Source organism: Nyctibius grandis, chromosome 4 (genome assembly GCF_013368605.1).
Source record: "Nyctibius grandis isolate bNycGra1 chromosome 4, bNycGra1.pri, whole genome shotgun sequence".
NCBI classification, from domain to species: domain Eukaryota; kingdom Metazoa; phylum Chordata; class Aves; order Nyctibiiformes; family Nyctibiidae; genus Nyctibius; species Nyctibius grandis.
The window spans coordinates 866,738-882,179 of NC_090661.1; positions in this window are offsets into that span (position 1 = coordinate 866,738).

Genomic DNA, 15,442 nt, shown 5'->3' on the forward strand with positions numbered 1-15,442 from the left:
TGTACCTCGGTTAAATGGCTTTGGAGTCCAGCCAGTTAAGACCATGTTGATTCCCCTACAAGCCTGGAATGAAGGGTGGTTATGAAAACCTTCAGTCTGCCCTCTCACTGGTTACTCCAAGTAAGTAATATACATTTGATTCCCATTTAAAGACGACAGAGTTGTTGCCAAAGGAAGAGCTGCCCAAGATTGACTTTGGATCTCAGTTTTTCTAACTTAGACAGAGGGCTTGGGAGAGAGAGAGGAGGTGGTAGGTGGAAATCAAACTCTGTCAGCAGGTAGCTGAAGCAGCTAAAATTAAAAACTAAGATTCCTTTCCCTTGGGGGCTGAGAGAGACAGTTTGTGTGAACAGCCATTACAATTGCAACAAGCCAAAACCAGCTAACACTTAAATATACCCAAACACAAGAGACATTCAAAATCTGAATTTAGACTTTACAGCCAAAGAGATGTAGATAGGTAGAAAGCCAGAAGTTTTAGACCTTTTTGAAATTGAGAAGATATGAAAGAAAAGGAAGAACCGGAGCTCCACATGCAGTCACAGAGGTGGGAAAGCTTGAGTAACTGGAGGACTGAGATGGATGGACACAACTTCTCCACAAAAGACAGAAGGAAGATGAGGTGAGGGGGAAGTTACCTCTTCCAAGAAGAAACAGCTCAGAGGTAGGGAGCTTTTCTATGGAGAGCCAGGCTTTTCTCAGTGGAGAGGGGTGGGAGTCTGAGGGACGACGGGCATAAATGGAAACAAGACACATCCCGACTGGACAGAAGGAAAAACTTTTTCATGACCAGGAGAGTCCAGCATTGGAGCTGGTTGCCCAGACAGGCTGTGCAGTCTCCACCCTTGGAAGTTTTCAAGAGCAAGTTTGCTCTTGAAGACAAAGCCCTGCACAACCTGGCCTGATCCTCAGAGCAGTCCCAGCTTTGAGCAGGGGTTGGACTACAGATCTCTTGATGTCCCTTCTCCCCTGAATTGTTCTATGACTTTATTGACTGGTTTGATGGCTTTAAAGTTACAAGTACTCCAAGTTATATTTTCCTACTTGCTGTTGGAGAAACGCGTTTAATGGGCAGATTACCGTTGTGTGGACGCAATAGAATTGGTGTGCTCCAGAGCTCAACCTCCTCTCCAAGATGCTTTCTGTCAATGCACAGGACGAACTGTGCGATGAGAGCCGTAAGAGAGATGAAACAAAGCAAAGACCCAGTGCCAAAACTTTTCAGGTAGCTCACTGCTAAATCTCTCTAGCTTGAGTAAAAGCTGTACAGGTTTTTTAAAGGCAATTAATATCCACCAGTAGAAAAAAAAATGTTTATATGCTCTTCCCTTTCCACTGACAACTTAATACTAACATTTGCCTCTCGCTAATACTGCTTATAAAGTGACATCAGGTAGAGGATTTTTGCCACTTGATCTTCAGCTTCGTAGTGATCACTCTTCCCCTGTACAGGACCTCAGCTTCCAACTATTTGTGCTGAATAAATATTTACAAGGGTCAGAGACACAGAACACCTACAGAGATAACATGTTGTGGTGTAGACATGAACACACTTCTAGAGGATACTGGTCGTGAAAATCAGCACACCTCGTGCTCTTTTCCCCTCAGTGAAATACATGTCAAACATTTCCCAGGTTGTTCCACTTAAAACTTGTTTAAGGAGCAAAGTGCAGCCACCAGCTGAACAACGACTTTGCTATCTATTTCTAGGCTGAGATCTTGAAAATGCAGACACACTGGCTTAAACTTTGGTTACCATGATCCTGTAGTCACTGGGATGGGAAGTGCTGGTATGCTGCAGAAGGATCTTTATGCTCTCCAAACCCCCAATCATGCAATCCATCCTTGGCAAAACACAGATTTCACACACTGACAATGCCCATTGCAATACCGTGTCCAGAAGCCCATTAAAGATCCCTTACAATTGAAAAAGAAAGCAGAAGGCTAGGCAACTAAAAAACACTTACAAAAGAGGTTGGAAGCAACTGAGAGCCTAGGAGTGGTTTTGCAGCCAGAATAATCTTTGCTTAGAATATGTTCCAATGAAAACCCAAATACATCTTAATGGAGAGCTTACGGGAAGAGCGTCTGTGCTCCAGGTCTGTGTTGCAACTACTCACACACAGTGATTCATCTCTAAGGCCCCTTCGGTGCTGCATATCAACCAATAATCAAGACTAAAGTCATAAGGAAAACAACAAAGTGCAGACAATCCTGGAAAGGAAAGCTATTCTAATAGCTCGTGGTGTTAGTACTATTCAAACCAACAGCTCGTGCTGCTGAGGAGCTTTCCCAGCCTCCAAGGCACGCAGAAGTATAGCTGGAGTGTTATATCAAGTGCTTCAGTTCTGAATCATTGACTACATGACAGTCCTGACAGCTACTTGATCCACCAGAACAGGGGCACTTCCAGACAGAGCGATGTCACTGTTTTAACCAGTATCCTTCCTGCTCCTACTCTCACAGCTTTATAACTCATCTCCGTAATGAGAAGATACTCAGAGCATAGCACACAGTGTCTTTCAAGTTTGCTCTCTACCTGCTTCAGGTGGCAAGGGGTCCTGTAAAATGTGGTGTTACAAATGCCACAACCATTCGCAGTTGTTTTATCAATTGTTTTCTGAACGTTGCAATCATTTCCCCATAAGGAGGAGGAGTCTAGCTGAACTACTTCAAAATGCAAATTTTTAAAGCCCGGGTGATATTTTGGCCCCAAAGAGAACAGTGGCTCTAGGCCAGCATATCAGTTTGCATAAGCATAAACACTACATTTTATATTTACATTAAATCACTATACCTGTCAATCAACACCTGGACTACACTCAGATCCTATATACAAAAGCATGCTTCATAAACCCAGAAAGGAGCATCTACCAAGTTCATGGTCAGCTTTAGGGTGACCAGCTGTCACGGCGTGCATCTACCTTATTGGCTTCTAATACACATCTTAAAACCAACAAAATGTAATCAACTCCAAATACAACATACCCCTGGGTATCCAGTGACATTTGCTTTATATGGTCAGCATCACTCGTTGATTATAAAGACATTGCCGTATCAGACAGGTGGTTTAAAGGCACACTGCATTAAGATCAAATGAAATTCATAGACTAAAAATAGTTATTTAAAATCCCATGGATTGGAACAGTCTGTGTAGGTTTTGCATTTCATTGAGAAGGTCTGTATTTAATCAGTCTACTCTCACTTTGTGGTTTTCATGCAATAGCTGTTTACTTGTATTTCCAATACCCATTTAAAGAATGTTTAAATAAAATACATAAAACAGGCCTTTTCTAATTCACTAAGAAATTCATAAGAACATTTTATGCATATAAGATTTTGTAAATCAAGCCAAACCTGCATTTAAACGTAGACAGCATCCCTTTAATATAATAGCACAAATACTGTGACACTGATTTTATAATAATCTACCAGACTTTCGTCTTTCATTCACTGCTGACAACTGTACTGTAAGAAATGTCACAAACATAAATAATAAAAGTCACTACCACAAGACAAAAGCAGTCGGAGATTGAAATTCTCTCAGCGATCCATTCCTGCTGCCTGGGAAACCACGTTAGATTTTTCAACTCCAGATATAGCTGTTCCTGGATGATACAGTTCCCAAAGCTGTCACATCTGCCAGTGAGCAGGAGAAAAAAATCCCCCAGCCAGCAGATCCAGAGCAGGGGGAGGGATCGGCTGGGAAGGAGGGGCAAGAGGAGAGAAGGGTCAGGCTCAGATGAGAGGAAGGGGTGGGAAGATTAAGGATGGAAGAGGGAAAGGGGAATGAGAGTTAGGAAGGGAAAGAGGAATGGCTGGGAGGAGCAGGGCACAGAAAAGAATCAACCCCACTGAAAAAAAGTAGTAGATAAACGTTATCAGGAATTGCTCACTACAACCCACGAGTTCAAACACTCGGACAAAGAAGCCAGCATGCGCTGTCATTTCATCTGACTTGCCTCCACCCTGCACACACACAATCACATACTCCAGTAGTATGTATGCACTGTACTTAACTATGTCCACACGCTCATTCACTCACGCGTACACTTGATGATAGCAAGGCAGCAGAGAGCTACTTCAGTCTCACTTGTACAGTTTCCAGTTAAAAATAAGCTTTCCCTCCCCCTCCTCGCTGCAGCAACCAACTCACCCATCAGCGTTACTGCGCTGCTATCACAGATCTGGACGTGGCTGGCTACATTCCTCCTGCCCCGGACAAGAGATAACGCGGGGTCCCTGCGCTGAGGAAAGCAATTCCCCTGATTTCTCCCTCAGCTGATACGCCAAACCACCCTGGCCAGCTACAAGAGGAGGGGGTGAGGAGGAGAACTCTTCCTACAGGACCTGAGGAACTGCAATATGCAGATGGAGTTTGGAGTAGGAAGATGAAGAAGATGCCGGAGAACCCACCAATTAAAAGGAAAAACTCTGCCACACAGGTCACTGTCAGGTAACACATTTCCAGTGCAGCGCAGGTTAAATAGGCCATTATCAATGCATGTTGTATGTGTGTGTTCATGCATGTGTGAATATGCACACATGGAATTTCACTGTATGCCGCACCTTCTAAACTCCTAATGTTTGCCCTCTGAGGTTTCTGACATGACTGTTGTTTATAACAAGTCATAAACATTCATAGCATTTTACAGACAAAGAAAAATGACAGGTTACCTCCCTGAGGACCTTACAAATCTAAATGTGACTTTACACAGCAAGAACCGACCACAAAGGGTGAGTGAGAGGGGGAAAGCAAAGTAAAGTGGTCTGAGATCTGAAAAGGGATCCACGAGCACAGAGCCTTGGCGCGATGACACCTTCCACATTCGCCTGCTATTCTAGTTTTAGAAATACTGGTTTAGGTACTTTTTCCCCCCCTAAAGGAAGAGTGGATGTTTGCCTGCTGTGCTATCACTTCCCCTATTTCAAGCCCTTTCCTTCCACGCTTCTCTCTCCCCCACCAGCCCCCAACAGCAAAGCGATGTGTCGGAGCGAACTAGCAGCACAGCAAACTGATGTAAGGCTCTAAATCCTGCCCAAACACACACACGAGTGCACAGATTAACATTACATGAGAAATAAGCTTAGGGAGAGACATATCTCGTATATTGGTGGGGTTTATTTTTCTCATTTGTCAAAAAGAACACAACTGCTTGACTTTTTTTTGCCCTGGCCCCACTGAACAGGGTCTAAAGGCTGTAGTGCTGCCTCTTTCTCCTCTGCTCCATTTCCTTGCTCATAAATTAGGACTAAAACCTGACACACAGTGAACGCCTATTTGCTGAGCTTGTTTTGGACGCTGCTCAGTGACATACTTTTAGGTGTGTTTTAGCTATACGAGACCAAATTCACTCTGGGACATATAAAAGCACTTGCAAAGAAAAGAACTCTTGAACCTTCTGAAACCAGTACAGGCATGTCCCAAATGCTAATAGGCTTTTTCCCTTGACAAATAATAAAGTTTTCCATTATTTACAGTCCCCTAGAAATCCCAGCTAAAGTCACTGTCCCTCTATGCCAGTCTCTGAAGTCAGGCCCCACCCTTCAGAGGTTTCACCTAAACAGACAAAAGGTAAGGAAAAGGAATTATTATCCTCATTTGCAGACGAGACAGAAAAAAAAAATGACTAGCTCGATTTCTTCCCAGCTATGTCTACATCAGCAAACCTAAAAGAGCTTCCAGGTATGTCTCCTGGATGCTTTTTAACTTCATATCAAGGCCAGATCCAGGCCCAACACACCCTGGCTTCCACAGAGAGACAACACGGGCACACAGCACTGGTGGGAGCCAAGACGTGCTCTGACCACGTTTGATCTTGACACCAGCACGTAAGTCTAGACACCACGACAGAAACGAGCTGCACAGACAGAAATCACACCCAAACCTCAATTGCAATCCAATGCCTTCATTATAAGATTAGCCTTTTCCCATCCCTGTTTGACTTGTGAGAGGGTGACAGCTAGCAAACACCACTGCGGCACCAAGAGAAGGCTGCAACTCTTCGCATCCTCTTCACCCAAAGCCAGGGAGATGCACGCTGCAAGTCCTAAGGCTAAGAAACCAGCCACTATAACAGCTAGGACCCTTTTATCCCACCTTTTAAACACTGGATGTGGCTGTGTCCTCTTCTGGATGTACAAAACCATACAGCACTCTGTGCCTTACACACCTGCCTTACACACGCACACTTCACTGTTCCATGTCCAAAGAGTAACTGCATTGTTTCACATGGGTTTACCGACATTATTTTGCCACAGAGGATGCATCAGGGTTAAAAACAAGTGGCTATATTTTGCTGTTAATCCAGAACACCAAAGAGCTCCAAGATAGGGTGGGATCTCCACGGTCTTGTGCGACAGATCCATTCAAAATGAGCATAAAAATACTACCGAGATTAGCACAAGGACATTTAAGGTTCTGTCTCCAAAAATCCACATGAACAGCAACATCTTGCACATCAGACAGGAGGTTATGTTGGGACAAGTGCAAGGGGCCACATCTGGCATTCCTGCTCACGTGACACACAGAGGAGCCAAGGCGCTCGGCTGCATCTGGGGAACACGCGACTCCAAGCACAGCACTGCGAAACCCCGGGTGCCACGTCCTGCGGCTCCGTCCGAGCACTGCAGCCTCGCTGGGCTCCTCCGTGCCACGTCACGGATCGCAGATCCGGCTGCCCCCGGCACACCGGGTTACGAGAGGGAAGCTGGAAGCTCTGCGCTGCAGATGTGCACAATACAGACTTTAATTTGGGGAAGTGCAAGGCAGGAGCCACGCAGGAGCCGTGCGCTCAGTAAGTGTGCCACTTGCTTGCAAGCAGACCTGTCCCAGCAGCGGCACTGCTGATCACACACGTCCTGGATCACACTCCTCACTCCAGCAGCACAGCAAAGGGCTGGCAGAGACACCATGGTGATTCCCCAGACCCGCTGGTATAAAGATGCAAGAGTTAAACTTCCCTCCAAACACCACTGAACAATCTTGGTCCTTATTTATGATCATTATGTTCTCCCAAAGTGAGACACAGACATATTTCACTGCTGTCAACAGCCTGCAAGGCAGCTCGCTTGTGTATCCCCATGGGATAACTGATGGGAAAACTGCAGCCTAGGCCCAGCTTTAAACCGTGACAGCAGCGTGCCCCAGAACACGGGGGGAGACAGGCTAGCTTAAACCCCACAACCAGGCCAGCTCTCAGTGCCTGCCTACTCACTGCTGCCAACACCAATACAGAAATTTAAATCGTAACAGACAAGTCTTCTCCCAGGGAGTATCAGCTATTCTGTTCTGTTTGGAAAGGAAAAACACATGCCATGAGTATGAACATTCACACATACTCCATACATAAAACTTGAGGTGCACTCGTAACGCAAGCAAAGATAAATGTTAGTCTACAGCAACACTCTGTTCATCAATTAATTACAAAATAAGCTAATTACTAATACTACAAGTTAAAATGGCTCAGCCCCAGGGTGAATGTAATTTCCCAAGTTTTTTTTTTTTTTGAGGGAAATAGATTTGAACTTTTAGTCTATCATCACCCTACAGTCACATTGCTCTCTTATGCCAGACAAAGGGAAGATCAGTCTCAAAGCAACAACAGCATCACTAATGACCAAATCTCAGTCCATTGGTCCTCAAGCACAGAGTAATCCTCCTGCAACTTTAGAAACCATACTGAGAAATTCCTTAAAACCAAGACCTGCATCAGCCAAGTCCGGATTCTGTACTCCGTTGCATGGAGTCTGTACAATTACAGCTTAGAAGCCAGTGAGAGTGGTGCAGGAGCAGGGTTAGTACAACAGACAAGAAAACTGGTCCCCTAGTCCAGAGCCTCCCTTGGCAAGATCTGGAAGTTTGCTGTACCCTCTCCAGCTGTGCAGCACGACACACTGGTGAGGCTTCAGCTGCCCTTGCAACTTCAGAGCTGACATCCCGTACACGTACAGAACTGATGTGCATCTCTGAGCGTGGTGAAACTTCAGCCCAGGACCTTTGTTGGTACCCTCAAGAAAACCTGACGTGCAATGCAGAGCTCAGAACTTGGCTGAGTTTTCACTTGCAGTGGGAGTAGGCTAGTCCAAGCTGTTTTAAGCAATTTGCACAAAACATCTAGCTCTCTGCTCGTGAATTTCCCGAAGCACATTAGAGAAGTAGGTTAAAAAGTGCTCTTTTCTGATTGGAGCAGGACAGCCAAACTTTTATAGGGCTTCTCCTTCTGAATGAAAATTTTATGACCAGGCAAGACTTGTTTCTCGCTTTTGCAAGCCTTAGCAGCAGGACCCAGGATGTTCTTTCCAGGTACATACATACTCATACCCACCTAGACAGAAACAACCCCAGCACAGGGAACAGACTGTCCGTCTGGAAGCACAGTTACTAATCCATCAAACTATTTGCCGATAGCTCTTTCCACTATTTGATCAGCTTTGCTATTAGATACATAAGCCGTTGTTCACACTTAGCACACAGGATGTACACACCAAGGCAGCGGAGAATATTAAAATCAATCTACAGCTTCATCACACCATCAAGAATGAGGCTTTTCAGTGGGACAGGGCTTGAGAGCGCCACACAGCAGCGTTCCTTTCCCCAGCAGCTGTGAAGGGGCTCAGCTGACCCAGGTTTTACCCAAGCACAAAACTCAGAAAAGCAGAGGAAGACTCAGCAAACATCTCTTACTCCATGTACGTCCCCCAGCCTCACCTGAGAACTCGCACTCACCAGCCACAAACTTCTCTTCTGTTTTTTCAGTACTCTGTCCCCAAATACATTAAGGCATTAATGTCCTGGCAAAGAAGAAAGCAAACTCATAAGCAAACACTACTGGACAGGATTGTTTCCTGTAGCTGTAAATACCTGGCTGTATATGTCGGTTACAACCTGGCAAAAACAATTAAATACAAATGCCCAATAGACTTGTAGATTGTAACATAAATAGGAGGAGATGAGCCAGGTTTCAGACAGCCAAAATACACTCACGCACCCATACACACACGAGTACTACAACAGAGTTTCAGTGGGTGTGCTGAAAGGATCTTGGCTGGCGCAGCTGCCAGAGGGTCAGGAATACAGACAGGGGTTTTAACTGCCAAGTCAGACCTCTTCATAGGGCATGGTGAGGGTCCGTGCAGATACAAGAGACTTAAGAAGAGATATTGCCATAAAAGCAATGAGCATGCATGTTCCTGACATGCTGTCTGCTTTCTCAAGCATCATCCAGAGTAATTTTTAACCCCTTCTTCACCCCAGTGTTTTAAGAGCATCACCCTGCAAGATTCAACAATGCATTTTCCTCTCCACATTCCCCATCACCTTGAGTGTCAATAGGCTGAATCGCGAGACCCCCCACACCACAGACCCCAACGCTGGCCCGCCTAAAGGACAACAGAAAGCAAAAACCACAAGATCTTACTGGCAAGTCCTGCTGCAACAACGCCGACAGAAGACAATTCCACGTGAAAGGAGAAAGAAGGGTCTGGAAGGGAACTCTCCCACTGTCACGCAGCAAAGCCGATTGGAGGACGGTGTTGCTGGGCTATAGGAGTAAAGATGAAGTAAACTCCTTCCCAAAGGAATCCAGCTCCTGGTTTTTCTTCCCTTCCAGAACCATTCTTTGAGAGAAAAAATTGTATGACCCCCCTGAACCATTCCCCTCTCACTCTGCCCTAGGCTGGCACTGCCAACGCACGGGTGATCATCCCGCTAATTGTTGGCAGTGGCAAGGCTTAGCTCCGAAGGGAAGGGGTTAAGCCATAGCAGCACAGCCACCAGGGAGTAAAGATGTTAGTTTGAACTGACAAACCTAGTCCTCTGTAAACAGGAGACACAAATCGCACGAAACAGCGGCCATTAGGACGGTGGTGTTACCGCTTTAAAGCAAGCAAGTCAGTGTTGATCCCCAAATGTGCAGGAGGGAGCTTACCCCTGCCTCCTCATTGCTCCGTAACCAGAGGTGAGGTGGGAATGCTCTGCCACCGGAATCCGCTGACACGCCGATAAACTTCAGGGAGAAAGACGGCAGGAGAAAGCGGGAGAAGAAAAAGGGGTGGAGGCAAGTCTGACATGTTTGTACAGTGCCTGATTCACCTAAGCTGCTGAGTTTGATTTCAGGGTGTGGTAGCAGATGGGACACAGAAGCACTCAGCGCGGAGAAGCCTCAGATTCTTGTTCCAAGGAAAATGACCCACGCCGACAGCTGAGCCTCTTGGGACCATCTCGCCTTCTCCTCACCATCTCCTCCTTTTGGTCCCTAGAGGGGATGAGAGAGAGAAAGAGCTCAGAGTCACACCTGGGCACCGAGGTGTGCTGGGTCGCAGGCAGGAACCTTGGGGAGATCATCTCCCACTCCCCTCCACCCTTTTTACCCCCCCACTTCTCTGCTGACCTATTAAAGCTGCAACTTGCTCGTTAGCTCTTCTCTCTCGGCTCCACAGCCTCAGGGCCTAGAGCTGCTGCAGTTTCTAACGAATCCCGACATCTCCGCCTGCGTCGCCTGGCTGCAGATTTCAGGACCTGCCACCAGCTCCTTGTCATTCCCGGCAGGAAAGCTTTGATTGCTCACTATATGGCTGGCTATAGAAGAACTCACCAATTTATTTGCCTTGCAGATGAGCGGCACATGACCTGGCGCTTTTCCTTTTCCCTTGTCCTCGGTGTGAGTCAGTGCTGCGAGGTCTGCAGTCTGCTATCACCCTATAATCCTGTTGCCTGTGCCCTGCCTCAGGGTTTACTGACTCCTGGAAACAGATATTTCCACAAGCGACTGGTGTTCAGGAGGACACCAGCTCCACCACGGCTCGGCGGTGGCGGATGGACATAGGTGGAAGGGGGTGTCATTAGAGGACACACTTTGGGGATTACAGCCCACGATGGGTCAGAGTTCATGTCAGCAAACTCATCAGCTGCTCTTTCTCCACTGCAAATAAAGAGGATTCTTGGCCTCTCCCAACCACTAACAATGCTGGCTTAACCCCAAGATATTTTTAGGTCCAAAGAGCAGAGATAAAAGCATTAAAAATCCACCCCCATAATTTTTTAACATGGGTTTTGTTGAACTGCCCTTAAAATAAATAAATGAATGACATGCTGCAAATAATCATTAGGCTGTCATCATTTCTGCTGGGAGCTGCTTGTCCAGCAGAGCTGGGCCAGCCCAGTGACCTTTTAGCCACATTCCTCCGTTCCCATTTTCCTTCCTATTAATCCCACCTAGCTAGGCTGCAGTGCCTTTGTACACAGCCATAGTCACAGACCTAGTTGGAAGGCACAAGATCCACAGTAATATTATGGAGAAGGAACAGAACTGGGGTTCATACAGAGAACGTAAAGGAAACCCTGGCATTGGAGGTGATGGTCTGAGGTTCATAATCCCCATTCCCAGACCTGCTAGCTGACTGGGGGAAGGCTGCTTCCTCAAAGCGCAGTCACCGCTTCTGCCTTCCACTGCAGGTCCTTGCCTGCCAGAGCCTGCCAAAGAGCCCGAGATTTCCTGCCTGTTACCTCACAGCAGCATCCCTAGGGTGTAGGAAATAAAGTTAGCCAGGTTCCTTTCTGTCTGGGGATTAGCTTGTCTCCTGCTGCAGGGCAGGCCCCATACACAGATGTAATCAAAAAAAGGAAAGTTCACGTTAATAGCAGTAACCAACAAACAAGAGAGGGGGACAGCACTCTTTCTCCAAAAGACTGGAACTGGCGAGGCAGAAGCAGCACGGCGGGGATCAGAGACGAGGAAACAGAGCACAATCCTGTCTAGGTGTGGAGGAAACACGACCGAGCGCAGACCGTCACCGTCATCTGTTGCATCTGTGCTTTGCTGGTGTGCCAACCAGCGAGGAGTCATCTACACAACCATAGCTTTGGGAGCGTCAAAGAAATGTCGTTTATATTCTACAAGGAGTCACCCAGGCAAGGAACTGGCTTTAGATTTGCATAAGTATTATATTTCATGGGCTTACATGCTAAGACAGTCTTCTAGAACAAGATGCAAGTTCTTTAGAAATGGAAGAGCCTGATTTTACTTGTCAAGACACAAGCTTAGATGAAACCAAGGCAGCTTTGAGTTGGTGTGAACCTCTGCTGCCTACAGACTTAATGAAAAATTAGGACACTTTCCAGTCTTTCTATTCACAGTTTGGTCCCAGCAGTCCTACATACTTTGAAGAAAAATTTCCCAGTAGCAGTGATGCATCTCTAATTTTCTCCTTTAGCAATTGTCCCTTCATTAAACATTTCACTGCTCCTTCCCTGCCCAGTGCTCCCTTCTTACCTAGAGAATTGCACAAGATCATATAAATAATTATACTCACACATTTATATAAACACACGCATACACACCCCACTCCTCCTACGGTTGCTCTACTCTATGTTGCTCATTCAGGTCCTGCCTTGGCTGTGGCAGCCACAACTGCCAAGCAACAAGTGCTGCAGGGTGCATTGACTAAACGCTTGCATCGCAGACTGCCCAATTTATCTGCACAGCAAAGGCCAGTCCGTGCTCCACGTCCCCTCCCCAGACACAAAGCGTAGCAAATTTCAGATCAAAACTGCTGATCTCGCCTCTTGTCTCACCCGGCCCATCCACGTCACTGCATCAGGAAAGCACCAGTACCTCACAGCCTGAGCTGTTGCTGCAATAGATTCCATTTAAGCCATTTAATCTCTACTGGAGCAGAATTTTGTGCAGGAAAACAACCTTTTCAACGTTTTACTGTGCCAACAGGCAAGACTGGGCACTTCTAATCTTAAAAAAAAATAAATGTTAGAGACACCAAGGCCAACTCTACCACATATGACATCTGCCTTCTACCTCAGCCAGGAGAACTGTACCTGGCCACCTGTTTGGAGCTTGTGGGAACTGGGCAAGCTGTAAAGACAAATTTATCCTGCTTCAACAAAGCTTCCAGGAGAAGCCTAATACCAAGGCACGGTAAATCTGATGCATTCATGAGATCTGAGTAAGAACGAAGGCTATTCCATGGAGCCAGGCTGTGGTTCAGAGCTAGACCTTCTAGCAGGGCTCCTCTGAGCTCTGGGATTTGCTAGGAGGCACAAATGCACTTCCATCAGAGCAGCATGGTCCCTCTTCTCTTTCCTGGCTCTTGAAATGCAGAGTAAGCTGGCCAGGGAAGTGAAAAGATACGCCAACAATTGGGACAAAGGGGTCACTGGGAGAAAGGGTGTGTCAGAAATTCACAAAGCATGAGCATCAACTGGTGGGAGGAAGCACAAGATAGGAATCAAGTCTGCAAGTCTCATAATCAACACATGACATTAGCCAGGACGGGAGATAAGGAGGGAGCAATCCAGAGGCAGTTTCGCTTTAAATAAGTGCTTACAGTTTAGCTGCCTTTCCCTGAGGCTATTACATTCAGAGGTGGGCAGCAGATTTCAAGAGAGCACTATTTGGACCTCTTGCTCCGATGTTAGGGTTATCATCCTGCTTACTGTGCAGTGCTGACAGTATAGAGGCAGGGTCCTGGAGATCCCAGCAGGACAGAGCCTTACCTGCCCTCCCACTGCATGAGCTCATTCAGTGCTTGTTAAGGGTCTCCAAGGTTTACAGTCTAATCCAGGTTCCATTTTTTTTTGGCCCAATTCAAAACAAAACCCAAATGCACCACAGCTGAAGAACTGGGAGTGGATTAGGAAGTTCACCACCTCTGTCAGAGCGCTGCATGCTGTTACAGATCAGCACACATCCCCATGCTCACATCTGGGAGGGCAGCATGGTGCTTGGAGTCCCTCTTCACCATATGCACACCACCAAATACAATGCAGAATGGGTCACATGCAAGAACATTTGTGCTGCTTTAGGCTCTCAGCAGCACCAGGGTGGAATCACAGGCAGGCTCTCCTGGGCCAGGCAGCTCCAACAGTGGAGCAAAGAGTAGCCAGCAAGGAGGTAGCACGGGGACCCGTGAATTCTGCCAGCCTGAGAACACTAGGCTGGAGCAGCGAGAGCTGAGAACACAGGCAAGAAAGCAGCTTAAGCTTAGAGAGAGTAAGAAAACAGCAGACAGTCTTTAAAAATTTTAACTCCTACTCTGATGCAAAGTTGAAACTAAAGATCAAGAGGATCACCTGAACACAGCACGTGCTATTTTGCTACTGGTTAAATTCCTGTGGCTTGGTAGACATTCCCTGCAGATAATATCAATACAGCTCGGATCACAGCCATCTCCCACTTCTTCCAGATCTTTTACTTGCAAAAATTCACAGACATATTAGGTTATAATAGAAGTCACGTCATGCTCCACCAGACAAGTCTGTGCCACCCTCTGCAAAAGGTGTATCTGCTGCTTCCAACAAAAGTCAGGACGAGCAGTCCTGCAATGGCAGCACTGCTGTCAGCATAGCCTGCCTTCTCCACAGATTCACCAGGTCACCTTGGGAAAGTCATCTTGCATGCTGGTAAAATGCCTGTGACAATGCTTAACTCCCACACAACAGAGGCAGCTTCATCTGTTGTTTTTTCGAGCACGCTGCGATCCTTAAAGATGCTATAGAAACGCAGGCTGAAATCCCTGGCTGACATAGAAGGATACAGCTTCTGTTCAGAATAACTAGGTCAGTCAGCTATTGCTAAAGTATTAACCAGAATTGAGAGAATTCCTAGTGGCTAAAATAACGGTAGCAAAAGTCTAACACCATTTGCTGCTATTAGTCACTCTCTACCTCTGGGTACGCTCAAACCAGCTCTCAAGAGCCTAGAATAATTTGAGGCTGGAGCTTATGCTTGTCAAAATCCAGGCACGTGGCTCTGTGCAGCGCAGGAGGCTCCCACCCCGCTCGCTGCCTTGGGGAGGCAGGGACAGCCGCCCTCGCAGGGGACACAGCCCGAGCAGCTGCATGCAGGCGGCCCATGTCAGAGCTGCACTGTTACCCCTGTGCCAGGGAATGGGTCACCGTCACCCTCCCAGCAGCAGCCACCCAACAGCAAGTGCAGGAGGGTGCTTGGTGGCATGGTGGTGTATTGGTAGCTTGTTTTGGGGGAAGGTTGGTAGAGGCAGAGAGCAGCTGTTTGAATGGAAGCCGAAGAAGAGAGGAGGGTAAGGGTTGACCATTGCAATGGGGGTGAGTATCCAAAATTTATCTCAAGCCCCTCCAGTTGCTGAGGCTGGACCAAGCGTTTGCTTTCCTCTCCCTGTTCATTCACACTTTCATGAGGTGTTGGAGCGAGTGCAGAGGAGGGCGACCAAGCTGGTGAAGGGTCTGGAGAGTCTGACCTACGAGGAACGGCTGAGGGAGCTGGGGGTGTTTAGCCTGGAGAAGAGGAGGCTCAGAGGTGACCTTAGTGCAGTCTACAACTACCTGAAGGGAGGTTGTAGCGCAGTGGGAGTTGGCCTCTTCTCCTGGACAACCAGCGACAGGACAAGAGGGCACAGCCTCAAGCTTGGCCAGGGGAGGGTCAGGTTGGACATCAGGAAGAATTTCTTT